We start from the raw sequence: 24,160 nt of genomic DNA, 5'->3' as shown, positions 1-24,160 counted from the left end.
AATATAGGAGTTCATTAAAAAATATAATCTTGTAATAAAAAATATCAAATAATTTTTATTATTTATTAATTTATATATATTTATAATCAGCATAATTGTCAAACGATTAGCTTTATGACACAATTCTCAATATTTATCACATGACCATAAACAAACTTTACTATACTCTCAGTAGATGAATATTCGAATATAAAATCTATGATCGATAGACACTATCACATTCTTTCTAACTGATAAAGAAGCACAAGCTTCAAATATTCCAAATCTAAGATCAAGAATCGATGGTCCATTGATCTTAGACTCAGGATGCTATTTTTTTTAGCAAGATAGATAAGAGACTTACTTGTGAAAATTATATAACAACATCCAAAATAATCCTGAACTAGAAATATTGTCCTTTCCATTATCAATGAATTTTTCTCTATAAGAAATATCAAATCATGTCATCTATCATGAGTTTTTAACTCAAAAAATCAATATTGCTAACTAGCTCAAAATAATTTCAAATAAGCTTCTGCTGCGCACTTTGATCTAAACTATCAAAATTTCTTAGATTCACTAAATAACTTCAACCAAAATATTTTTCTATACTATAGACAAAAAAGATCTAAAATTTTAAATTTCAAATAAAGCCAAAGATAAATTTTTGATTCTTATCCCTTTTGCTTGGAGCACAATCATTTTGATTAACTCTTAAGTCCAATAACACATTCAAAACCATCATATAAGTTTACTATAATATAATATAAATTAAATCTTAATTGTTATATCCATTCAATTAGATACTATAAATAAATTAATAAGAAAAACCTTCTATTGCTTTGCCTAGTTAAGATTTAAATTAAAATATATAAGTAAAACTGACTCAAATATCTCTTTTAAAAATTCTTCCATTGAGATCTTTAACATCTATCAAAATCCCTCCATGATAATCATACAAGACTCTTAAAATCAAATCTTCATGCAATACCAGATTTTATCAAGGACCTTAATAATAAGGGTAAAAGAACCCGAAATCAATTCATAAATCTAAATTTTAAATTATAGTTTCACATATTTCACAAAATCCTCAGATAGATATACATAGAATCTTTTATCTTGATCCAAAAATAGTAATTAAAGATTTTATTAGCAACCTCAACAATAGTGATAGAAAATTCTTCAATCAACTTAGATACATAATCTTTGAATTGAAGTTTTATATATATCATATAGTCTTTGATAGACATAAATAAAATCTATCATTTGACTCCAAAAATAAATATTCTACAATCTTATAATCAATTTCTTCAATAAAAAATAGACTTCTTTGCAATGTCTCCAACTATATTTATGTTTTTACAAGCAAGCTTTATATATGATCCACATTCCAATATAAACCTCAAAGGATATTCCAATCGGATATCATAAATAATTTTCTTAGCCCAAACTTAAGTAAATTTTATGAATGAATCTTTATCTCACCACTAGATAATAAATTTCAAAATCAAGAACAATATCACGGTATTCTCTCATATTAAATTTGAGCTTATAATTCACTCAAACTATTAATGATCAATTAATAATCATAATGCATGATAAAATTTCATGATCAATACTTTTGCAATTACTTTGAATCAAAATCCAACTAATCATATCATGATCCATAAATTGTCTATCATATATCAAACCCTATGGATCATAATTTTTTTGAAATTTTTTCATACATATTCCCAACATTTAGTCAAAAAATATGAAGATAATTTATATTACAATCATCATAGATCTATACCCCAATATCCTGGGTATCTACTCATCTACACTCATTCTATATCTGATTTTATATATTATAATTTATTTACTTATACTCTAATACCATATAAATTATCACACTCCCTATCTAAGATCGTGAGTCTAGGGGTCATGGTAACTACCGCATACTTATAGAGAACTCTCTACACAAGCATGCAAGACATTCCAAACATGATATTAATGCATCATAATAAAATAAATTAAGTCTAAAATTTGATTAATTAAAATCAACTTTAATCTTTCATAAAATTCCAATAATATTAATTAAAAAATTTGAGATTAATTACACCTCAAGTAATTATCCTGTAAAATATATAATAAATCTATATTATCGACTCTCACTTCTAACTCACTCCTAAATAGTAATCTATGTCCGCAATTAAGAATCTAAATCTAAAAAGAAAGGAAGAGGTAATGAGCTTGATAGCCCAATAAGTAATAAAAATCTCAGCTAGACATCTCAGATATATTCATAATATATGTTGTTTGAAAATAAATGGCATAAATAAATATAAGAATATATTTTATATTAATTTAATATAAATCAAATTCTTTTAAATATATATATAATTATAAATCTGATTCAAAATAAATCATATATAACTTAATAGCCTTAACTACGACAACACTTATTCTTGTGGTAGAGCCAGAATAAAAATAGTGAGCTCAAATAGAGTACCAATGCATAACCCTCATTGGTAGAATCTAGAATCTAATGCACACTCTCCATTGGTTAGGTTCAGAATCCAATGCATAACCCCATTGGTAGAGTCTAGAACATAGTTATGCTGAGAGCATAAAATTTGATCCATACTAAAGTACTTTTGTAAGATGATATATATATTATAATTTCATGTGTATTTCATAATAAATTCATAAACCATAATATTTCAGAATCTCAATTTGAAAATTATTTTTTGTTCAAAATATAATTTTATAAATTATGCATAATTCAAATATCTCAAAAAGATGGTTCATTTCTTACCTCTATAGAATACTGAACGAACAGATTCAATCAAACTTAAGAGCATCCTTCAGAACCTATTATTCAAAATATATTCTTCTATCTATCTTAAGCCATAACTAATAAAAATCTTAAGTTCAACACCCTCATAAGGATGACAAAGCGATAGCATTCAACATCCCAGTCGGTCAAATCAGAGGTAATTTTATCCGATCACAATTAGAATAGGAAACAGATAGTTCAACAGAGATCAAAGATGATCAAAGCTATTAATGTATGATAAAAGTCAAAGTGGAGGTCAGTACACCGATTGATAGTCAGGAATCAATCTGATTAAGTAGCTTCATCTAATTAGAAACTTAAAATATAATAATTTGATAGAGATTAATAAGGATCAGATCTTGTGATGCTTAATAAAGACTCGGATGGCATGGGCATATTGTCTGACCGATAGAATGGTTCAAAATCTCTTACTTGAATCAACTTATATTCAAAACAATAGGTTGGATTCACTATATTCATAAATTATGTAGAAAGAGAATATCAGAGGAGAGAGAAATTAATAAGGTGGAACATAGCTGATCATTGCAATTGATCTAATCAAGATGATTTAATCAAATCATAATTAAACTAATATATAAATAGTTTAATAAAAATCATAGATAATCGAATCTAAAGATATTCGGATTTGACTAAAGTGGATCCTGACATGCTGTCCGACGATCAGAGATCAGGACTCTATTTATTAAGATCAAATCAAAATTATTCAAAAAAAATATTTTACTGGATTAGTCATAGAGAGAGAAATATAGAAAGAGAGAGAAAATCTATGGAGAGAGAAAGTAAAACTTTCTAGAGAGAGAAGGTAGACTAGAGAGGAAAAAAGAGGGGAGATAGAAAAAAAAATCTTTCTTTTATTTTTTTCTTTTTTCTTCCTTTTTCGTTTCTTTTTCTTTCTCTTTTTTTTTCTTCTTCCTCCTCTCTTCTTAACAGAATAGGGGAATCCTTCTTCCCCTTGCTCCTGATGCTAGAAGGGTCTCCTCTTAATTGACAATGCTCATGGTTGGAAGATCAAGCCACAGCAGCACTTGATGACCCAGGTCTGGTGACAGGCGATGGTGACTAGCAATAGAAATTCGAAAAAAAAGTGTGGAGAAAATAGGAGAAATCAGCAGTCGGGATTTCAAGAGTTTTTTCGATAGAAATTTGACAAAAATTCAACCTTAAAACCCACAGAAGATTGAAGGAAAGATAATTAAAAAGATTTACCTGGCCTTAGATGGAATTTGATCTAGTTCTTGACAGTCGAAACAAAAATAAACCACCGATAAAATGGAAAGAAAAGAGGGAAGAGTAGAGCAATTAAATGGCAATCTTTGGTACGAAAGAACTAGGGGATTGAGGCCTTTAAATAGACCTCTAATGGAGGGAAATTAGGGTTCCATTTCAACTTGATTTTTGAGTAGATTTAGGACTTTTAATCAAAGAAGAACTTCTTTGGGAGTTCTCTGCATACTTCCCAGATTCCCACCAAGTTTCTAGCACGTGCAACGCTGTCTTATTTCTTCTCTTTTCTTTTTTTTATTTTATTTTGGCCCTTTAAAAGTCATGCTTGTGGCAGGGTTGGGGTATTACAGATGGATTGAGCAGATTTTAACATCAACCTTCAGCCTAATGCCTACTCTATAAATCTGGTAAACATAATTGGTTATGGCTAATGCAACATTAGGCATGAGATAGGCCTGCAATAAAACCTATATGGCCAATTGGCGGGTAAAAACATATGCCTTATTTTTTGCAACTTAAGCTTATGCAGCCCAGATGTAACCCTTTACAATTTTCCTAGAGTTGTAAATGGATTTGATGAACCTAATGAAACGTTAATAGCTTTATTTTATGGATCAGAAAGTTAACAATGAAAAAGTCATAACTAGAAGATGTTAACAAGGTGTTGGTGGTGGCAACAATGTGTTAACATTGGGACAGATATAACAAAGGAATTTTAGAAGAGGATCAATAGAATAAAAATAGTGGAAGTTAAATAAATCAAGGAGGTGAAACATAACCAGGAGTCCCGATGATAACGGTGTCCAGAAATCCATATTTAGGTGTGAAATAGTTTTTAGAGCTCAATAAAGACTTGCAAAGGCTCAAACCTATCTAATATGTTAAGATTATTTAGCCTAAAACAACTTCAAATCCTCCACTGCCTAACCTAAAATTGTCTACAGGACCCCCTCTAACCAGAAAAGATAAAGTTAAAAGGATCTCACACAATATCATATCTTCAGTGAGACATTGTCAAGTTCAAAGATTTGACCACCAAATTGACATTTTTGAGTATTGTTGCCCAGCTATGCAACCCAAGAGGGGGGGGTGAATTGGGTTTCTAAAAATTTTAACCTTAACTTTTATCTCATGAAAATTGTTTAACAATAGCTAAATAAATAAGGAGAGTATAGTTGATTCAAGGCTAATGGTTAAATGCAAGAATGCAATAGAATAAAGAAGTTCTAAAGAAGAGCAATTAGGCACAACACAAACAAGAGGATTTATAGTGGTTCGGTGTCAACCTTGCACCTACATCCACTCTCCAAGCTCCTACTTAGGAATTTCAATCCACTAACTTGTATTCAACTTGAATACACTCGTCGGAACCTCCAACTCTAGCTATCCCAAGCTAGTCCACTTATTTTTCGGGTACAAGCTAACCCAATACACTCCGATTCAAGGTTCGGATCAATCTTCCTTTATTTTGGAACCCTTCCAAAATAAAAACAATAACTCAAACAGAGTATTACAATCAATAGCACAGAAAATATAAAAGAAGCTCCTTAAATGAGCGAATGGGGTTTTAAATACACTTTACTCAAAGAGAAGAAGGTTCTTTTCGATTTTCTCAAGGTGGTTGGAGACTTGAATGAGCACTTGAGGAGTTGGTGAGCTTGAATTAAAAGCTTCTTGAATGCTTTGAGTGAGCTCTTGCTTAGGACTGAAAAGTATGCTTAAAATCCTCCTTTTAAAAATCTCTCTTCTCTTTGATTCCCACCTTTTTGTCCCTTTTATAGCTTTAAGGAATGGTGGAGAACAATCTGGGTTGAAATAGAGCCGTTAGACCATATTAAATAAGCATTAAAAGCATTTAAAATGGGTTAAAAACTAGCCGTTGCGGAACTTTCCCGTCACAGGGGTCGACTTATGGGTCGACTCATGCTCATGGGTCGACTCATGGGGTCGACCTCTGTGGAAAACAGCAGAAAATAAAGGTTCTGTTATTTTGGCCTAAAAACAGCAGAGGTCGACTCATGGGTCGACTCATGCCTGGGGGTGGACCCATGGGGTCGACTCACGGACTGTGCCAAAACAGTGCCAGCCAAAAAATCTGCGTGCCAATCAGCTCATTGTGCCATGAGTCGACTCATGGGGTCGATTCAAATCTTTCAATCATGAATATCTTTCAAAATACATGTCCAAAAATTATAAAATTTTTATCAATGGATCACAAATCTTTTGTTCTAGCACTTGATGCTGTCAAATCAGGATTTGGTAAAATTATGATTTTGCCCCTGAAGTGCAATAAGTCTTTTTCAAGCGAAAATCATTAGTACCCCTTCAAATGCTTTGTAATCATCAAAATCAATCCAAGGAGCAACAATCTCTCCCTTTTTGATGATGATAAAACACTTGAGCAAAAGCATATATATAAAACATTAAGCATAAATTATAAGGTTATGAAGATGCATTATTTGAATATTATAGCCATGTATTGAAATGAAATGCATCATAGGTAGTTTGAAGATAAATAAAAAATTTGCTATCAATTTGAAAATTACTTATAAGTGCATTTGTTTGGAAAGATTGATTCTTTGGTGCGTGATACATGTGCCCATTTGCTTGTATTGCTCATTTGCCTAACAATTTACCTATTGCTTAATAATTTAAAAATTTGCTCAATTGCTTAATATTTTAAAAATTTGCTCAATTACTTAACAATTTACTTATTGCTCATCTGCTTAATAATTTGAAAATTTGCTCATTTGCTTAACAATTTTCTTATTACTCATCTGCTTAATAATTTGAAAATTTGCTCATTTGCTTATATTGCTCATTTGATTCTTTAATTTCGGTATCAGAGCAGAATTTTTGGTATCAGAGCAGAATTTGCCTAAGAATTTGAAAATTTGCTCTTTGCTTATTTCTCAATTGCTTAACATTTTGCTTTTGATTCTTTAATTTCTCTCCCTTTTTGACAACATCAACAAAAATTGTTTACTCCCCCTTTTTTGAATATATTTTCTCTATTTCTTTCTTTTGATGGAATTAAATTTACTAATGTTACGTCTTTAGCTTCCTTCTTTATTGCTTGTTTCTTAGTTGCGTATTGTTTTACTCTCCTTGAATACAGCAAACATAAAAGATATACCAATTGGATACCATATTGCAATTCATAGTATTTTACATCATGGATATGAGTTATTTTGGATGCACATGATTAAAAGCAACTCAATTTGAAAGTCATTCATTAAAAGTCAAAGAGTATATATATATAATCAAAAAGTGACTGATACCACCCAGTTGTTCCAATACATATACCAAAATACAGAAGTCAATCAGTCAACATCATTACATGGCCCAAAAGATAGTTCTTAGACTAAAACTAAAGAAAAGACTAGCTAAACAGGATCTAGTAGAGATCATGACTGGATGGATCAGAGTCAAACGAATCAGAGATGGGGTGAGGAGATGAAGGATCACGACCAAGGGCTCGACCTCGACCCCGTCTGCCTCTGCCATGAGTGGAGGTGCCGGCAAGAGTGGGTGGGTAAGATGATCCTGAAGGCTGAGAAGCAACAGACTAAACTGCAAGAGAGAGTCTGATGGTGTCCAGAAGGTTTAAGGCTCTTGAAACAGACTGAAGCAGTGTAGTGAACTGGATGGATGCATGCTCACTAGAGCCTCTGATCTCTCTCCTCAGAAACTCAAATCTACTCTCCAAAACTCCTCTAAGTCTGGCTGCCTCCGTAGATAGGTCTGAGACCTCAGTGATGCACTCCTGTGGCTGTGGATATGCCAGAGCTAACACTTGCCCTTGCAAGTCAAGTACTCTCTCAGTCAGTCTCAATATATAACCCTCAAGCTGCTGAATCCGAACTGACTGATCTGAAATCATCTGGAAGACAGTGGATATGTGAGGGATCAAAGTCTGATCAGATACATCATGTGATGTGGATCCCTATGCAAAAGCTGAAGTGCCCAACTGTCGAGAAAGTAAGGAAGCCACACGCTAAGAGATCATCTCTATCTGGTCATCAGCCAATCTGATCTCTGAGGGATGTGCTCTGCTGTCTGGCTGCTGGACTGAAGTGTGCCTCCTAGTAGACTCTGATGGGCCAGCCTCGAGATCTGAAACAAACTGAATGTCTGGAGATGCTGCCCTGAGATCATGGAGGGGTGACGATGGTCATTCTTCCTCAGCTCTATCCTCAGCTCTCTCTTCTACACCTTTAGTCCAACCACCATCTATCTTAGTAAATCCCATGCGGTGCAAAGTATGTTGGTTGATGGTGTCAGAGTGAGAAAGCCTAGCTGCAGCCTCCCCCTCAAAACTAACTCCAAACCTCTTGAATACTAAAGTGAGGGCCATACCGAAAGGAAGATGTGCCTTGGATCTATTCAGTGTTTCTCTTATGGCCTCAATCATTAATGCTGGGAGGTTCAGGGGGGTTTGGGTAATCACATGAAATATAATGCAGATGTCTCAGCCTGAGAGGAGGTCATGTCTACTACTTCTAGGGAAGAAAAGCTTGGTTACCATTTGATGTAGTATCCTCATCTCAATGGAAAGGATCTTGGCTTCTAGTTTGTTTAGGCTTCTCGAGAAGGTTCTTCCTAAAATCACATTAATTCCTTCTTCCTTGACTGAGAGTTCCATGTTTGAGTATCCCTCACAGGGTAAATGAAGAATCTCTCCCAAAAGTACAGGATCTAGACAGATATATATACCCTTAACAGTGAATGTTACTGTTCCATTGCCATAGCTCAAGTTCAGATAAAATTTTCTAACCAAATCCACATAAGTAATTTCTTTAAGTGAGCAGTAGAATCCCCAACCTTGATCTTTGATTTTTGAACCGATAGAGAACCCCTCTTTTTCAAAAAATCTGAAATCTACATTTTTTCCGGGTTCTACCTTTCTATCAGATAAAGAAATTTTACTGGGGCTTAATGGAGACCGAGAAGAACCTGGAGCAAATGCCAAATAGGGATTGAAGCTGATGAGGTCTAAGAAGCCTGTCTCTTCCTGCGCACGCCTTCTTCCAACTCGCGGACCGACTTCCTTCTTTGTGGGAGCTTCATTTTTGGAGCCATTTCCACCACCAGAGCAAGCAAGGGTCTTAGGAGGTCAAATGTGTGAAGAGATAGAGGGATTTTAGGGAAAGGATAGAAAATTTTGGAGGAGTGATACCCCGATTTGGAGGAGAAAGATAGAATCTAGGATACGCTCAATCCGTTCCAATCAAGGGAGGAAAAGGGGAAGAGCTCGATTCCTAAGGGTCGATTTGAGGTGTAAGGGGTGATGGGAGAAGAATCTTGGGGGAAGGACTTGGGTTTGGAGAGGAAGAAAAGGGGACCTAAGGTTTTGGAGGGAGGAAGAAGACGGTGGAATGGGTCGGCTCAAAGAAAGGGTTTTCAACAAAAAGGAGCCCGTGGGATTTTGGCCAAAACTACAAGTTTGCCCTTGGGTCGACCCTAGGGGTCGACTCATGGCACATTGAAACTCAGAAAAATGATGAAACAAATTTTGAAAAATTTGAAACTTTAGGAGGAGGATGTTTGCTCAATGGTCAATTATGAGAATGATAATTTTGATCTTTTAAGCCCAAGAGAAATGATGAGAATTAAGTTCAAGGAGTTTTTGACATTGATCCCTTGGGATTTGAGAGACATTTAAGCAGATGGATCAAGGATTCCTAGTTCTCTCCTAATTTCACAGAATCTATCTTCACTTAGGGCCTTTATAAAGATGTCGGCTAATTATTTTTCAGTACAAACATAGTCAAGAATTATATCTTTATTTTGAATATGTTCTCTTATGAAATGATGTCTGATTTCAATATATTTGGACTTAGAATGCTGAATTGGATTTTTAGTAAGATTTATAGCACTAGTGTTATCACATCTTATGGGAGTTTCATTAAGTTTGATACCAAAATCTTCGAGTTGTTGCTTAATCCACAAGATTTGAGCACAACAACTTTCGGTTGTAATGTATTCGGCCTCGGCCGTAGATAGTGCTACCGAATTTTGTTTCTTGCTAAACAGGAGATTAGGTTAACTTCAAGAAATTGGCAAGTTCCACTAGTACTTTTTCTATCTAATCTACATCCAGCAAAATCAGCATCTGAATATCCTATTAAATCAATTAATGAGTCCTTAGAGTACCATAATCCTAGAGTTTGAGTATCATTCAAATATCTAAAGATTCTTTTAACAGCATTCAAATGAGATTCTTTAGGATTAGATTGAAATCGAGCACAAAGATAAACACTAAACATAATATCAGGTCTGCTAGCAGTTAAATACAGTAGAGAGCCAATCATACCTCTGTAAAATTTTAAGTCTACACTTTTACCTTCTTCATCCTTGTCAAGCTTACATGAAGGGCTCATGGGTGTGCCAATTGCTTTGAAGTTCTCCATTCCAAATCTTTTGAGTAATTCTCTTGTGTACTTGCTTTGGGTGATGGAGATTCCTTCCTTTATTTGTTTGATTTGAAATCCAAGGAAGAATGTAAGTTCTCCCATCATGCTCATCTCGAACTCCCCCTGCATGAGCTTTGCAAAATCTTGACAAAGAGATTCATTAGTAGATCCAAAAATAATGTCATCAACATATATTTGTATAACTAATAAATCATCTTGATTTCTTTTAATGAAAAAGGTTGTGTCTACATTGCCTCTTGAAAAACCATTATTAAGTAAAAATTTGCTTAGCCTTTCATACCAAGCCCTGGGTGCTTGTTTCAAACCATATAGAGCTTTATTTAATTTTAAAACATGATTAGGAAAAGCATGATTTTCAAAACCTGGGGGTTGTTCTACATAGACTTCTTCAGCAATATATCCATTTAAAAAGGCACTTTTGACATCCATTTGAAATAATTTAAATTTCATAAAGCAAGCATATGCAAGTAGAAGTCTAATTGCCTCTAATCTAGCAACAGGTGCAAAGGTCTCATCAAAATCAATTCCTTCTTCTTGATTATAACCTTTAGCAACCAATCTTGCTTTATTTCTTATTATATTTTCATATTCATCTAATTTATTCCTAAAAACTTATTTTGTACCAATTATTAAATAATTTTTAGGTCTTGATACTAAAGTCCATACATTATTTCTTTCAATTGATTAAGTTCTTCTTGCATTGCATTAATCTAGTTATAATCTTTTTCAGCTTCTTCAATGATTTTAGGTTCAAGATGAGAAACAAAAGCACAATGATTGAATGCATCTTTAAGTGAAGAACGAGTTCTTACCCCATGCATAGGATCACCAATAATTAGCTCCTTAGGGTGATTGTGAACATACCTCCATTCTTTGGGTAGGTCATTTGTACCTTGAGGTTGTTCTTGTTGTTCTTCACCTCCCTCATCCTGTTTATCTTTATGTTCCTCATCATCTTGAATTGTTGAATCTTTCAGAGTGATCTTTTTCATTCCTTCTATAAGAGGATCTGCATCATCAACACCTTCATTCTTCCTTGAAGGAAGATCGTTAGTTTCATCAAAGACAACATGTATTGACTCCTCTACTACTAAGGTTCTTTTGTTAAAAACTCTAAAAGCTTTACTAGAGGAGGAGTAACCAAGAAAGATTGCTTCATCAGATTTTGCATCAAATTTTTTAAATCTTTCTTTACCATTGTTTAATACAAAACATCGGCAACCAAAAATATGAAAATATGCAATATTAGATTTTCTTCCTTTCCAAAGCTCATAGGGGGTTTTCTTTAAAATTTGTCTAATTAAAGCACGATTTAAAATGTAACATGCTGTGTCAATAGCTTCCGCCCAAAAGTATCTTGGAAGGTTGCTTTCACATAGCATGGTACGGGCCATTTCTTCTAGGGTTCTATTTTTCCTTTCTACTACTCCATTTTGTTGGGGTGTCCTAGGTGCAGAAAAATTATGGCCTATTCCTTTTTCATCACAAAATTTTTCCAAGTCTTGATTTTCAAATTCGGTTCCATGATCACTTCGAATATTTAGAATTGAAAATTCTTTCTCATTTGTGACTTTTCGATAAAATTTAGAAAAAACTTGAAAAGTTTCATCTTTGTGTGCCAAGAAGAAAACCCATGTAAAATGAGAGAAATCATCAATAATTATAAAACCATATCATTTTCCTCCTAGACTAGTAGTTCTAGTATGTCCAAATAAATCCATGTGCAATAGCTCTAAAGGTCTAGAGGTTGAAACAATATTTTTAGATTTAAATGAAACTCTTGTTTGTTTACCTAGTTGGCATGCATCACAGATTTTATCCTTTTCAAAATTTAATTTTGGCAAACCAAGAACCAATTCCTTCTTAATGAGTTTTGAAAGTGAATGCATGCTAATATGTGCAAGCCTACGATGCCAAAGCCAACTAGTCTCATTAATCTTGACATTCAAGGATACTAGGCATTGCATGTTTATCTTGGATAGATCATTCAAATCTACCATATAAACATTACCATGTCTATGTCCAACAAATTTAATGTCTTCATTAATAGGACTAGTTACAATGCAAACAGAAGATTCAAAAATAACTTTATATTCTTTATCACAAAATTGACTAATGCTTAGTAAATTATGCTTTAAACCATCTACTAGCAAAATATTTTCAATGTACTTGGAGGGAGTGATACCAATGTTATCTATACCGATGATCTTTCCTTTACCATTGTCTCCAAAGGTGACCATCCCTCCATTCTTAGCATCAAGTGTGATGAATTGAGATTCATCACTAGTCATGTGTCTCGAGCATCCACTATCAAGATACCATTTCCTGTTTGCTCCTTGGGATGCTAGACACACCTGCAAGCAAAAGTCAAGTTTTTGCTTTAGGTCCCCAAGCTTTTTTGGGTCCTTTTTGGTTAGTCATAATGGTTCCTTTTGGAACCCATATTTTCTTTACATTTGAGTTTACAGATTTGCTAGAGAAGCAAGTGTATGACTTGTGTCCTACTCTACCACATTTGAAGCAAGTAATATTAGAAAACTTATTACTTGAAGAGTTTACATAGATATTTTTTAGATACTTTTATTTCTTTAAGGGGTTATAGCCAAGTCCAGCCTTATCATACACGGTCTTTTGATTTTCAAGAATCATATTAAGTTTGTTAGAACTCAAGGTGAATTTTTCAACTATTAGTTTTAGCTTGGCAATTTTATTCTTTAAATTTTAATTTTCTTGAAACATGATAGATTTCTCAATTGAAATGCTTTCATTTTGTTTCAGTAAAGATTGATTTTTTGATTTTAGATCTTTGTTCTTTATCTCTAGTTTCTTTAGTTCATCAATTAAATTATAAAAAGCTTCATACAGTTCTTCAAATGTAAAGTCACTAGGAGTTTCAGAATTTACCTCATTATCATGTGCCATAAGGCACAAATTGGCTTGTTCAGTTGAGTCTTTCTCTTCGGAGCTTGAGTCATCACTTCCACTCCATGTGGCCATCATGGCCTTCTTCTTGTACTTCTTAGGACCCTTCTTCAATTGTGGGCATTCGAACTTGAAGTGTCCCGATTTCTTGCATTCATAGCAGATAAGGAGCTGGTCTTTATCCTTTTCTTTGCTATGTTCCCCTTTTGTGAGTGGCCTCTTCCTCATTCCTTATTTTTTTTTCCTCAAAAACTTCTTGAACCTTCTGGTAATGAGTGCCATCTCTTCATCCTGCTCTTCATTTTTGAAGTCATCAGTTTCTTCATCTGGTTAAGCTGTGGATTTGAGGGCGATTGTTCTCTTCTTTTAGACTTCTTCCTCTTGATGTTGTTTCATGCTCAGCTCATGTGTCATCAATGATCCAAGAAGCTCTTCCAAGGGTAGGATGTTTAGATCTTTGGCTTCTTGGATAGCGGTCACTTTGGCTTCTCAAGTTCTTGGTAAGGACCTGAGAATCTTTCTTACAAGCTCACTGTTAGAATAGGACTTATCAAGACTCTTTAAACCATTTATAATATCAATAAAGTGAGTAAACATTTCAGTTATAGACTCATCATGCTCCATTTTAAACAATTCATATTTATGCACGAGCATGTTAATTTTGGACTCCTTTACTTGATTAGTTTCTTCATGGGTTACTTCTAATCTATCCCATATTTCTTTAGCAGACAAGCAAGTTGAAATGCGATTAAATTCATTAGCATCAAGAACACAATATAGAATATTCATAGCTTTAGCATTTAGTTGGGTCATTTTCTTATCAACCTCATCCCAATCCTTTTCGGGTTTGGCTGATTCCACACCATCAATAATTTTAGTGGGTGTGTGAGGGCCGTTTACTAGATACTCCACATATCATAGTCGAGTGCTTGAATGAAGATTTTCATCCGAGCTTTCCAATAGGTATAGTTGGACCCATTGAAAAGTGGAGGTCGGTTAGTGGACTGCCCCTCGGCTAGAGAAGTGCCAACTTGAGTTACCATAGATCTTTAGCTCTTTGATTGGTTAGATCAAAGTAGGGCTAGAGCACCGGGCTCTGATACCACTTGTTGCCCAGCTATGCAACCCAAGAGGGAGGGTGAATTGGGTTTCTAAAAATTTTAACCTTAACTTATATCTTATGAAAATTGTTTAACAATAGCTAAATAAATAAGGAGAGTATAGTTGATTCAAGGCTAATGGTTAAATGCAAGAATGCAATAGAATAAAAAAGTTCTAAAGAAGAGCAATTAGGCACAATACAAACAAGAGGATTTATAGTGGTTCGGTGCCAACCTTGCACCTACATCCACTCCCCAAGCTCCTACTTGGGAATTTCAATCCACTAACTTGTATTCAACTTGAATACACTCGTCGGAACCTCCAACTCTAGCTATCCCAAGCTAGTCCACTTATTTTTCGGGTACAAGCCAACCCAATACACTCCGATTCAAGGTTCGGATCAATCTTCCTTTGTTTTGGAACCCTTTCAAAATAAAAACAATAACTCAAACAGAGTATTACAATCAATAGCACAGAAAATATAAAAGAAGCTCCTTAAATGAGCGAATGGGGTTTTAAATACACTTTACTCAAAGAGAAGAAGGCTCTTTTTGATTTTCTCAAGGTGGTTGGAGACTTGAATGAGCACTTGAGGAGTTGGTGAGCTTGAATTAAAAGCTTCTTGAATGCTTTGAGTGAGCTCTTGCTTAGGGTTGAAAAGTATGCTTGAAATCTTCTTTTCAAAAATCTCTCTTCTCTTTGATTCCCACCTTTTTGTCCCTTTTATAGCTTTAAGGAATGGTGGAGAACAATCTGGGCTGAAATAGAGCCGTTAGACCACATTAAATGAGCATTAAAAGTACTTAAAATGGGTTAAAAATTAGCCATTGCAGAACTTTTTCATCACAGGGGTCGACTCATGGGTCGACTCATGCTCATGGATCGACTCATGGGGTCGACCTCTGTGAAAAACAGCAGAAAACAAAGGTTCTGTGATTTTGGTCTAAAAACAGTAGAAGTCGACTCATGGGTCAACTCATGTCTGGGGGTCGACCCATGGGGTCGACTCACAGACTGTGCCAAAACAGTGCCAGCCAAAAAATCTACGTGCCAATCAGCTCATTGTGCCATAAGTCGACTCATGGGGTCGACTCAAATCTTTCAATCATGAATATCTTTCAAAATACATGTCCAAAAACTATAAAATTTTTATCAATGATCACAAATCTTTTGTTCTAGCACTTGATGCTTTCAAATCAGAGTTTGGTAAAATTATAATTTTGCCCCTGATGTGCAATAAGTCTTTTTCAAGCGAAAATCATTAGTACCCCTTCAAATACTTTGTAATCATCAAAATCAATCCAAAGAGCAACAAGTATTGATTGTTAAATAGGCTTTCAATAATCAAAAAAATTACTGCCAAATCATCCTTAAGTGCCACCTTAATCACCTATTAAGTCAATAGATATTTCAATAGAATAACAATCCCTTGAACAACAATCATGGCTCCCCCACGTTCCTCTATTCAATTTTGGTCCTTTACTATTTGAATTTCCAACTTGATCAAGAAAATTCACAACCAGGTAGATAATCACAAAAATGTTTAATTGGTTCATCCAACTTACACAAACAATAGGAAAAGAGAGCAAATATAGTCAATACTTCCAATTCACACCCATAACCAAAGAGAATGATCTAATGCTAAGAGAACCGAATCTACAGCCTTAATCCAAAATTGAATCTAGTTAAACATAATCCAAAACTATAGCTTTTGTAAAACCAGTCTGTTAACAAACTAATCTTATACCTACATAATAAATCTGAATTTAGTAATATTCAGCTTATGCTATCTTACTAATTGAGTCCCAGTTAATTTATTTAATTGAAAGCAATTAGTGCTCCGCCCAATTAATCCTTAATTTTACCTTTTTTGATCATAACTTAGTCCTTCTCAACATATATAAGCCCAATGAGTGAAGAATCAATTAGTGTAGCTAAGGTGGCATTTGGTGACCCAAATAGGATCACCATGGTGATCTAATATCACCGGTGATCCAAATCCTGAGTGATTTGATTCTCAATAATCAAAGATCATTGCATTTGATAGACCATATCTAATGATTAAAGATTTGTAGGTATCCACGAGTAACTTATTTGGTATATTCCATAGAAATACAAAATCATTGAGCACGTAATTCCAAAACTACCCCTCATATATTCCATAAAATATATTTATTAATAATATAAATATATCATAAAAAAATATTAATAAATTTATTAATATATTAATTGTTAATAAATTCAATAAAAATATATTTATTAGTCCTACAAATTATTAATCCTATAAAAATATATTAATTGTTATTATAGAGTTAATATTTTTATTTATACTTATAATATATTATTGATTGGTGCTAGTATTTATTTTGATAGGAAAATAAGGCAAATAAAAATAATATATTAAATAATTTCAATATAAAATGAAATAAGATATTTCTACTCTAATTTAAAATTATCATTCAATCATAATATGACAATAGTATAATTAATAATATATTATAATATAATATATATCATAAATATAACATATAATATCAATTTAATATCATATCAAATATATAATATTGATATAATAAATTAATTATATATTGATATACTAATTTGGATATTTTTGTACTTAAATTTCAATCCAAGACTAGTCGGGAGTGATATTTAATTCTCGACCTCAATGATGAATATCTCATGACCGAATTGGATAGTGATTGGAGGAGTAAGGGTTGTTGCCACAAGACTCCGATTGAAGCTAATGTAGTCGAGGATAAATGCCAATCTAGGAGTCAGGATGCCAAAAGTAACCTACAAGAGAAATTCACTTCATTGGGGGTTCTTTGGTGGGGGACCCTCTGATATCTAAGTCAGTCGAAGCTTGAGAACAATATAAAAGAAAGAGAAAAAAGACAAGAGCACAAGAGCATTCTCTCTCTAGAGTTGAGCTTACCTCGAGAGTTCTCGCATTATCTCTTTATTTAGAAATAGAGTTGTAGGCCATTAAGATAGAAAAACTACCCACTAACCTACAAATCAGGGTTGTTAGTCATGGGTAGTTTCCATGTTTTAAGAGTTTGTTGGAAGATTCCAATCAGTTGTCCATATAGCTGAATAGGTCGATGGCTTGAGATCGGCACACAGCGGAGACTTCATCTGTCGATGCTGGTCATGGGATCTCATCCCATGTGATTGGTAAGATCCCGATCCTAGGGTCGGCAAGTGGTTGAGCCAAGGGTCAGACGGAGGCTAATGAAGTCATTTTGATCTGACTCTCCATGACGGTCTTGAGGAGTCATCGATCGAAGTCATCGATACTAGTCTAACAATCAGGTCAATGGTGGCATGTTGCTGTCCTCGGCATATGATCGAGGATGATGTCCGAGAATTAAGTCTGGTGAAGTCTATTTCTTTATCGAGACATCCAGATGATATTCATCACTGAAGTTCACCTCGGTATTTCAATCGATCCAAAAAGGATATCCGAGGATGAGTCCTGAGAATAATGGCTGAGGATGAGTCCCGAGAATAATAACCGAGGTAGTATAATCCCATAATATTTTGCCCCCCACTTTCTAGCTCGAAGTGGTTGCTTCGGATAAAGGAAGTAGTACTCCTTGAAATATATCCTCAGTGCATGTCCGAGTCGGCAAATCTGAGTTATCTGGTCTTCAACTGAACCGTCGCATCATTTCACAAAATCCAATGCTAATTTGACAAGCCACTTCATGAATCGTGCCTTAATTATTTTGAAAAATTCTGTGCTTTGTGGATCCCAGTGCATTTATGAAAGATGGATGGCTTGAGGTAGATCATTATTTCAGCGTTGAAGGTTGAGAATCAATGACTATGGGCTAGCCAATCGGAGGTGGCCACCTATCTTATGTTGATTGGCCTAACATCGCTTCACGTAGATCAGTCTGCATGACCGAATCAAAGTAGTGGTGCATCAAAGGGTCGCTTGGTTGGATGGTCCTAATCAATGCCATGTGGCTGATATTCGATGGCTTGAGAGTCTGATCTGAACTATCGATGGATAGTATATACAGGCTTGCTCTCCCCCTATTCTCATTTTTTCGGCCGCTAATTTCTCTCAGTGCTCTAGTTTGCTAGAGGGTTTCTTGCTACTAGCACTCTATCTCCTTTAGCTTCAGCGATCTTTTTTCGATCAAGCCCCATTTTTCTAGTTCTCCTTCTTCGAGTTTGTTTCTGGTTGGTCCTTCTTCTTCCTTCACTTTGCTTCTCTTTTATCCATTTTCTTCTTTGTTTTGTTGGGTTGCCAGACTCTTCCTTTAGTGCCAAACTATTGCCGCAAGACTCCGATTGAAGTTGATGTGGCTGAGCACGAATACTGATCCAAGAGCTGGGATACCACAAGAAACCTACGACAGAAGTCCACTCTCGCTAGAGATTCTCTGGTTGGGGACCCTCCAATGCCAAAGTTAGTCAGAGCTTGAGAATAGTAGAAAAGAGCAAGAGAGAAAAAGGGCAAGAGCGCAAGAGCATTCTTGATAAGTACAATAAATATATCAATAAAAGCATTAATTTATAAATTAATTTATCTTTATTCTTTAAAAATTGATGATTTTGTTTGTGTTTTATAAGGAAGATGATCTTCAATGAAAAGAGTCTGATTCGTAGGTTAAAAAGAAAAAAATTTGATGCAAATCAGACTCACAACAGATTTCGAATGAAGATCCAAAGGCACGCTCAAATTTGGCTCAAAATCAACTCAAATTAGGGACAAAACCCAAATTCAACCAGCCCAAATCAATCCAAATAAATCACTCGGTGCATCATGGACTGACTGCCCGATCCATAGAACAGAAGGCATGGTTCATAGCATAGTTTTGCCCGATCTATACACCGACGCGATTGGATGGTTGCCAGTGATCTTCACACGTGATTGAATGGCTGAGAATGCTCCAAAGGCTTGATCAGATAGCTGGCGTGATTTTCGACTAAGAGAAGAGTTCTGGGGAGATTAATGGTGCGATCCAACGGCTCTAATTCGATCTAGGGAAGGATCCGAAGGTTAGGAATGCAGTCGACTTGATTTAGGACATTTTGAGATAGGATTTTAGCCATTTGATCATCATCCAATGGTAGACGTGGGTTGAGGACTTTGAACGTGAACAAGAATCCGATTTCAATCTAGTTTGCACCTATTAAAAATAGGAGACTGTGATTAGAGAATAGAGTGAGCAGCAGTGTAGGCAACCGCAACAGAAGTTTTTTTTCCTTTACTTTTTAGTTTTATTTTAGGATTTGAGAGAGGGAGAGTGCAGAAGAAGAAGATTGCTTCAGGAAGAAGAGGTGCTGTGACAAAGTTCTAAATCTTCTGGAAGATATATCCAAGAGCCATGCTTGGCTATGATGCAGTCTGTAGAGAAGTACAGATATCCTAACATACTTTTGTGTATTTATTTTTCATTCTCTGTAATTAATAAAATACTTTCAAATTTTATTTAATTTCTTTTATGCTTGATTCTTGAATAAATTACCTATTGGTGGGATGGGTCATAATCTTGACAGGATATGGTCCATGCTCAGCAAAAGTAATCTATTCTAAGATATGATATTTATATAATCTGTTAGGATCTGTACAATCTAATCATTTGATAGCTTATACTTATAAGATGGGCTATGATCTTAATAAGATATGGTTCGTACTCGACAAGATAGCCTATGCTATCGGTTAGTTTATAAAATTTCTATCCAATTATGAACTTGAATTGCTTAGATTAGAATAAATATCAAAATTTATGTTTGTGATCATCTAGAAATCTGAAGACATCTTTTTCGTTATCTATTTCTCTCAATTTCATCTGTGATTTAAATTAGTTAGTTTTGCTTAAAATATTACCAACTTTTTAAGAATCAAGCTTTATCTTTTGCTTAGTTAATTGCATCTCAGCCCTCTGATCCATGAAGAATCGATCCTGATTCATTCTAACTACATAGTAATGAATTAGGTTTACTTTTGATCGCCTACAATAGCAATCAAATTTTAGAAGTCTTAATAAAAGTCTAGCTGAAGACTTTAAACTTAGTGTTTCTGAGAGGCAAGCCAGTATTTTATTTTTCAAATCACTTAGCTTTTATTTTATAGGAATCTAATAAGGATGACTAGCTAAGTTGAGGGGAGCACATCATCAATGTCCAATGAGAATCCAATGGAGTACAAGAAAGAACCTACAAACAACAACAAATTAGGTGGTAGAAAAATTAAAAAAATATATATTTAAGTCTTCGAATAAGTTAGTATTTAGCATTTAGATATTCGATTATGCTAAAGAATCAAATTGACCTAAGCATATTTTTTTAAAAGTAAACTGATGTACAGATCAAAGAGTTTGTGAGATATCGAGGGATCAAGTATTAAGAAAACTCAATAAAGAGTTAAATTTTGAATATAAATATTTTTTTTAGTATTTTTTATTTTTTCTACTAGCATCAAAAAAGAGTTTACTTCTTATGGGCTTGTATAAGATAACTATATATTTTTTATAAAATAAATTATTTTATAAAAAAAGTTTTTAAGTACTTCTCACTAAGTAATCGAGCCTCTTTGCCTAAGCAAGCATTGAACTTCACGTCAAAAGGTATGAAGGACAAAGAAGGTTGTTGTAAAGTTAGTCTTAACTCATAGCCTGTTTGATTCGAGCAAATAAGTTCGAGGGATATTTTGTACCTAGTATCCTAAAGTCATCTGATTCGAGAGTCATTGGTTGAAAATTTGTTACATGGGTCAAACAGAAAGCTTAAGGAGTTAAGACACTCAATAGCAGTACAATGTTTAAGTAAAAAAAAATCAATAAATGAAAGACAGAAGTAACAATATACTTATCCATATGAAAGTTAGATGATTTGAAGATAAAAGTTGAGATAATTTAGAAAAAGTTCAAAAATGATTTAATATTTTTAACTTAACTTTCACATTGATTAATACTAATACCCCAATGATATACCTCACTCTCGCTCTATTGAACATCAATGGCCCTTTTAAAAATTATTTGATAAAATTTGAAACTCTAAGCTAAATGTTACTTAGCCCTAAATTTTTTCTTTACTCATGGATGAGTAAAGTTCAAGTTAGAGGATATGATAAGTATAATATATATATCAATAAAAGCATTAATGTATAAATTAATTTATCTTTATTCTTTAAGAATTGATGCTTTTGTTTGTATTTTATAGAGAAGATGATCTTCAATGAAAAGAGCCTGATTTGGTGCAAATCGAACTCACAATGGATTCCGAATAAAGACCCAAAGGTAGGCTCAAATTGGGCTCAAAATCAACCCAAATAAATCGCTCGGTGCACCATGGACCGACCGTCCAGTCCACAGATCAAAAGGCATGGTTCACAGCATAGTTTCACTTGGTCTATACACCAATGCATGATCGGATGGTTGCCAGCAATCTTCACACATGATCGAATGGTGGAGAATGCTCCAAAGGCTTGATTGAATGGCTGACGTGGTTTCCGACTGAGAGAAGAGTTTTGGGGAGATTAATGGCACGATCCAATGGTTTCAATTTGATTTGGGGAAGGATCCGATAGTCAAGAATACAGCCAACTTGATTTAGGATATTTTGAGATGAAATTTTGGCCGTTTGATCATCATCCAACAACGGGCGTAAGTTGAGGACTTTGAAAGCAAACATGAGTTCGATTTTAACCCAATTTCAACCAAGTTTGCACCTATATAAATAAGGGATCGTGAATAGAGAAAGAAGTGAGCAGCGGTGCAGGCAGCCGCAATAGAAGTTTTTTTTTCTTTATTTTTTGGTTTTGTTTTAGGATTTGAGAGAGGGAGAGTGCACAAGAAGAAGATTGCTTCAGAAAGAGGAGGTGCCGTGACAGAGTTCTAAATCTTCCGAAAGATGTATCCAAGAGCCATGCTTAGCTAAGATGCAGTCTGTAATGGAGTACAGATATCCTTACATACTTTTATGTATTTATTTTCTATTCTCTGTAATTAATAAAATACTTTCAAGTTCTATTTAATTTCTTTTATGCTTGATTCTTGAATAAGTTACCTATAGGGGGGAGGGGTCATGATCTTGACAGGATATGGTCCATGCTTAGCAATCGTAACCTATTCTAGGATATGATATTTACATAACCTGTTAGGATCTGTACAATCTAATCGTTTGATAGTCTATATTTGTGGGACGGACTATGATCTTGACAAGATATAGTTCATGCTCGACAAGATAGCCTATGCTGGAGTTAGTTTATAAGATTCTTAATCAATTACGAACTTTGATTGCTTAGATTAGAATAAATATCAAAATTTATGTCTATGATCATCTAGAAACCTAAAGACATCTTTTTCGTCATCTATTTTTCTCAATTTTATCTTTGATTTAAATTAGTTAGTTTTGATTAAACTATTACCAACCTTTTAAGAATCAAACTTTCTCTTTTACTTAGTTAATTGCATTTTAATTCTTTGATTTTTGAGGAATCAACCCTGATTCAGTCTAACTACATAGTAGTGAATTAAGTTTACTTTTAACCACCTACAACAGCAATCAATTCTCTCTTTAGAGTTGAGCTTATCTCGAAGGTCCTTGTATTACCTCCTTATATAGATGTAGAGTTGTAGTATTAGGCTAGGCCACGATCTGTCAAGCCATTCGAATAGAAAATCTGCCCACTAACCTACAAATCAAGGTTGTTAGTCGTAGGTAGTGCCCACATTCTAAGAGTTTGTTAAAAGATTCTAATCGATTATCTATGTGGCTGAATAGATCGATGGCCTGAGGTTAGCACACAACCGAGGCTTTATCTGTTGATGTCGATCATGGAACATTATCTTGTGTGGTCGGCAAGATCCCGACCCTGGGGTCGGCAAGTGATCGAGACAAGGGTTGGATGGAAACCAATGAAGTCATTTCAACCTGGCTCTCCATGGTAGTTTTGATGAGTTATTAACCGAAGTCATCTGTGCTAGTCTGACAATCAATGGTGGCACATTGATATCCTCAGATATGGCCAAGATAATTTTTGAGGACTAAGTCCGGTGAAGTCCATTTCTTCATCAGGACATCCAGATAATGTTCGTCGCTAGAGTTCACCTTGATATTTAAGCCGATCTGAAAAGGATATCCGAAAATGAGTCCCAAGAATAATGAACGAGATAGTATGACCCCATAATAGGAATTATTTGGAATCACTACCACGTAGGATCACCATAATACAATCAAATACGATGATCTCATCATCTCTATCCATATCATCCTTAATCTTGATTGATCACCCCATATAAAATGCTCTCTTAAATATCATAAAATTTAAAGAGCCAACCTACATTTGAATATCCAATAACCGAAGCCAAATCTCTATTAATATAAAGCAAACTTAAGGATTTGGACCCTATCCAAGAATTTGACTCTAATTTTTTATTATTTCTCAGCAACGCTTCGACTTCCCTACCAAATGCTAACTCAACTTTTTTTCATGTTTCTTTCTCATCTCTCTTCTTTTCATGTTTCTTTCTCATCTCTCTTCTTGAAATGCACGTTTATCCTATCCCACCTACAACGAAACCACTACAGTATAGTGCTGAGCATTCCTGCAGTCAACCCAGCACGTTTATCCTATCCCAACATTTAGTTACATTTTTCTTTTCAGTAATGTCAAACATCACATTATTAAAGG

This window comes from Elaeis guineensis, chromosome 6 (genome assembly GCF_000442705.2).
Source record: "Elaeis guineensis isolate ETL-2024a chromosome 6, EG11, whole genome shotgun sequence".
In the NCBI taxonomy this organism is placed as follows: Eukaryota; Viridiplantae; Streptophyta; class Magnoliopsida; order Arecales; family Arecaceae; genus Elaeis; species Elaeis guineensis.
The sequence above is the reverse complement of the archived record's forward strand: the minus strand, read 5'-3'. Positions refer to the sequence as shown.